This window comes from Schistocerca serialis, unplaced genomic scaffold (assembly GCF_023864345.2).
Source record: "Schistocerca serialis cubense isolate TAMUIC-IGC-003099 unplaced genomic scaffold, iqSchSeri2.2 HiC_scaffold_1038, whole genome shotgun sequence".
Classification (NCBI taxonomy): domain Eukaryota; kingdom Metazoa; phylum Arthropoda; class Insecta; order Orthoptera; family Acrididae; genus Schistocerca; species Schistocerca serialis.
In genome coordinates, this window is record NW_026047226.1 from 37,501 (window position 1) to 42,500 (window position 5,000).

Consider the following 5,000-nt stretch of genomic DNA (forward strand, 5'->3'; position numbering starts at 1 on the left):
GTACTCATTCCGATTACGGGGCCTCGGATGAGTCCCGTATCGTTATTTTTCGTCACTACCTCCCCGTGCCGGGAGTGGGTAATTTGCGCGCCTGCTGCCTTCCTTGGATGTGGTAGCCGTTTCTCAGGCTCCCTCTCCGGAATCGAACCCTGATTCCCCGTTACCCGTTACAACCATGGTAGGCGCAGAACCTACCATCGACAGTTGATAAGGCAGACATTTGAAAGATGCGTCGCCGGTACGAGGACCGTGCGATCAGCCCAAAGTTATTCAGAGTCACCAAGGCAAACGGACCGGACGAGCCGACCGATTGGTTTTGATCTAATAAAAGCGTCCCTTCCATCTCTGGTCGGGACTCTGTTTGCATGTATTAGCTCTAGAATTACCACAGTTATCCAAGTAACGTGGGTACGATCTAAGGAACCATAACTGATTTAATGAGCCATTCGCGGTTTCACCTTAATGCGGCTTGTACTGAGACATGCATGGCTTAATCTTTGAGACAAGCATATGACTACTGGCAGGATCAACCAGGGAGCTGCGTCAACTAGAGCTGAGCAGCCGGCCGCCCGGGAGTGTGTCCCGGGGGCCCGCGCGAACACGCAAGCGTCCGCTCAATTATTCTGCAAACAGGAGGAGGCTGAGCTCCCCTGCACCATACACCTCGAAACCCTCTCAGGTCCCGGCGGCGCGCAGCGCCGTCCTAAGTACTTGGTCGGGTTCGAGAGAGGCGCAATCGCCCGGGGTTTGGCGAGTAGACGCTTTAGGTGCGACCACCCGTGCTCCCAACTGAGCTTGCCGCTGCCGACAGAGGCCCGGGAGCGTGCTGTCGTGGCATTGCCGGCGGGAGACAACACGCGCCACCTACGGTGACCGGCAGCTCCAACGCCAGCGCCACAGAAGGACAAAAGCCCCACTTGGGTGCCGAAGCGAACTCTCCCAGCACAGCGCACGCGCCAACACGTCCGCACAGCTGCGATACAAACCACCTGCGAGAACCGCAGAGGCGACCGAGCAGCAGACGGCGTCGCGGCGCCGAGCGCCGGGCGGCGGCGCATCCTCAGCGCACACAGTCCTCAATCGGACCAGCACACTGCAGATGTCCACCGCGCTTCGCACCGGGCCCGCGAGGACCTACTTTGGCCGCACGGCGCCGCGTGCAGGGTGCGCCGGCGCGCAGCTGCGCCGCCTGCCGCCTCCGTCGGCCGGCGCGCCTGCCACTGGCCGCCCCCACCAGCCGGCTGTAGCGCGTGCGCCCACGCACCGCGCGGCCAGCACGCCGGGAGGCCCCCCCTCACCGGCCGGGGACGGTCCCACCCAGCCACCGCCGCGTATCGCTTCACACCCAGATGCCATTCACGTTCGTGGGCATGGTGGGTATCGCTGGAACAACCGGTTGGTAGCTCAACCGATCGTCGCCATCACTGATTCACCTCTAGCGAGAACAACCGCACCACAACGGTTTACCAGTTGTTCATTTGCGTAACGTCACCAGCAAACGTAGGCGTCCATCGCCATTTGCAAATTCAACGATTGTTGCATGCCTGTGTCAGGTGTCACGACACACTATGTCTGCCCACATACACGCAACAACATGTGCACGCTTCGCGAACACGTGGAAGGTGGCCCCCGTACGTATGCGATGTCCATTGCGCGAACGACTGTCAACCGGCCTCTGTCGCATGTCGCAGATGTGGAACGCAGTGCACCATGCTATCACGGTGTGTGAGAAGAGACGACTACGTCTGACAACACGCGCCACTACATCAACAGACGGCTCATGCTGATCGCCATCCAGGGCATACCACACTGCAATCCAGCTCTTATAGGGAGACGACACGTAGCTGAGTGCACAACATTTGGACCGCATGGTTCGCCGTTGTTGGCGCAGTCGTTGTACGGTCACATGTACCACGATGTATCATTCAGTACATGAGGACCAATGTGCAGTACAGTGTGTGATTTGGACGTACAACATCAGCGGACAGTTGACACAGGCCGTACCACAGCGTAGGCTAAGTGCTTCGCCATGCGAATGCCAATGAACAACTGCAAATGCCAATGAACAACTGCAAAGGGCATTGAGCATGTACGTCCTGCTGCCATCCACATTACAGTGTATAGCTGCAAGGTGTTTAACATGAAGCGATACACTGGGGACCGGGCAGTGCGAGTAGCAAACTATATTGCGGGGGTTGCAGTTAGGCAACACTACACTAATTTAACGCGTCGTATGACAATTACAGAGCAGGTTAAGGCCCAACGTGTGTTGGGTTAAGGCCCAACGTGTGTTGGGTTAAGGCCCAACGTGTGTTGGGTTAAGGCCCAACGTGTGTTGGGTTAAGGCCCAACGTGTGTTGGGTTAAGGCCCAACGTGTGTTGGGTTAAGGCCCAACGTGTGTTGGGTTAAGGCCCAACGTGTGTTGGGTTAAGGCCCAACGTGTGTTGGGTTAAGGCCCAACGTGTGTTGGGTTAAGGCCCAACGTGTGTTGGGTTAAGGCCCAACGTGTGTTGGGTTAAGGCCCAACGTGTGTTGGGTTAAGGCCCAACGTGTGTTGGGTTAAGGCCCAAGGCCCAACGTGTGTTGGGTTAAGGCCCAACGTGTGTTGGGTTAAGGCCCAACGTGTGTTGGGTTAAGGCCCAACATAGGTTGGGTTAAGGCGCAACATAGGTTGGGTTAAGGCGCAACATAGGTTGGGTTAAGGCGCAACATAGGTTGGGTTAAGGCGCAACATAGGTTGGGTTAAGGCGCAAACATAGGTTGGGTTAAGGCGCAACATAGGTTAGGTTAAGGCGCAACATAGGTTAGGTTAAGGCGCAACATAGGTTAGGTTAAGGCGCAACATAGGTTAGGTTAAGGCGCAACATAGGTTAGGTTAAGGCGCAACATAGGTTAGGTTAAGGCGCAACATAGGTTAGGTTAAGGCGCAACATAGGTTAGGTTAAGGCGCAACATAGGTTAGGTTAAGGCGCAACATAGGTTAGGTTAAGGCGCAACATAGGTTAGGTTAAGGCGCAACATAGGTTAGGTTAAGGCGCAACATAGGTTAGGTTAAGGCGCAACATAGGTTAGGTTAAGGCGCAACATAGGTTAGGTTAAGGCGCAACATAGGTTAGGTTAAGGCGCAACATAGGTTAGGTTAAGGCGCAACATAGGTTAGGTTAAGGCGCAACATAGGTTAGGTTGAGGCACAATATAGGTTAGGTTGAGGTACCGTATAGGTTAGGTTAAGGTACAGTATAGTTTAGGTTAAGGTACAGTATAGTTTAGGTTAAGGTACAGTATAGTTTAGGTTAAGGTACAGTATAGTTTAGGTTAAGGTACAGTATAGTTTAGGTTAAGGTACAGTATAGTTTAGGTTAAGGTACAGTATAGTTTAGGTTAAGGTACACATTGTTGTATGGAAAGGTGTAATGGGGGGGGGGGGGGGGGCGGCCGGTCGGTTTGTTGATTGTGATTATAGTAAGTGGATGCCTGCGGCATCATCTGATTTGCCACGTCAGGATGCACCTTTGGCTCATGACAGGCGGCGCTCCGATTCCATGCTTGTGGCAGACCTGTGTCTTTCATTCCTGCCATTGTTTGTGTGCTGTGAGAGGAGGCAGTATTGTGATGTTGGGTGCACCCCTGTGTAGGACATGTGTGGGTGTTGGTGGCTTAGCTGAGCAATGGTGGTTGTCGGGGGGGTGGGATATTCCGTTTTCTGAGTGGACCTCCCAGTCTGGTTATGACAGTGTGGATTGTCTCATGTGGCGGAGAGGATGCACTGGGTGTTGTTCCATGCTGGTGCTTACATATTGTCTGTGTGCGTGTTACAGGCGGAGAGTAGTGCGTGATAAGAGTGTGTGGCTGCCGTGTGGTTGTGATTGTGAGCAGAGTCTTTCAGCATGTATACGGACAGTTGTATATATTATCTGTATTCTGATGGGTCTATGTATTACTAATCAGCGCCGTGTATACGTTTAATCCGGTTCCAGTCGAAACTGTTGTATCTCTGTACATTAGTGACACGGCGAGCGCGCTATGTAGCTACTCGTCTCGGCAGCTTCCACCGGTGTATGGCAAATGATTATAAGCAATGAGTCGAGTCGTCAATACCGATAGTGTGACGTCACATGTCTGGGGTGGGGGACGCTGCGCCCTTCCGGTGGGTCATGGCCTAGAAAGACGCTCCCCACGCAGGGGGGCTTGGACTGTCATAAACTCTTCCGAGTAATATACTTGCCGTACGTTTTTGCGACTGCGAGTGCAACGCCCACCGGTACCGACATGGATGGAGCGCCTCCTAGCTGACCGCTCAGCATCGGCATTCGTACAGAGAGCAACGCGATCGCGTCTCTAGCTCGTAACTGGTACAGCTCGCAGCTCATGTATAGGGACAATGTTTTTTTTTTTTTTTTTTTTTTTTTTTTTTTTTTTTTTTTTTTTTTTTTTTTTTTTTTCAATGTTTATTGTACATACATTACCCACTAACTTACAATTTTGCGTGGGCGTTAAAGTAACTAAACAATACTACATAACTACAAGTGGTTACAATTTTAATATCAAAACAACTACAAAACATAAAAGAGCCTTCTGCTCACAATAATACAAAATATTCGGCCTTCTTAGCCTCTCCGGGCTAATCCCGGAGAGTTGCCCGTCCCTAGCCACGGGGAGGCGGGCCGCTACTAACTAACGAAACCACTCTGTAAGAGAACATTTCGTCCCTCCACCACCCATTTAGATATAACAATACACATATACATCTATCTACAGGATTACTTTGTACACATTTACCAGTCTATTGTGCTCTACTCTCTTTTCCTGTTCTTATCGGAAGAGGCAGCTTCCACCGACACAAGACGGTTCTTGTTTATGAATCAGTTGGAAATTGCTTCTAGCGGAACCTCTTACCGATAAACACCAAGTTCGCGGCCAGACCCCAGGCGGACCGAAGATATCGCCAAGCCTAGGGCGGTCTCGCTTATGCTTCTGTCCATTATATCATTATCATTCC

At 52.2% G+C, this 5,000-nt stretch overlaps 1 non-coding gene across 1 annotated transcript in view; it reads right to left on the minus strand.

The window, feature by feature from the left end:
* The window catches only part of LOC126430215 (small subunit ribosomal RNA), a 1,910-nt gene extending 1,373 nt beyond the window's left edge, over positions 1–537 (minus strand). The window contains exon 1 of the ribosomal RNA XR_007577069.1: positions 1–537. This exon is cut by the window's left edge and continues 1,373 nt beyond it. This is a non-coding gene — a ribosomal RNA (small subunit ribosomal RNA).
* Between the last annotated feature and the right edge of the window lie 4,463 nt (positions 538–5,000).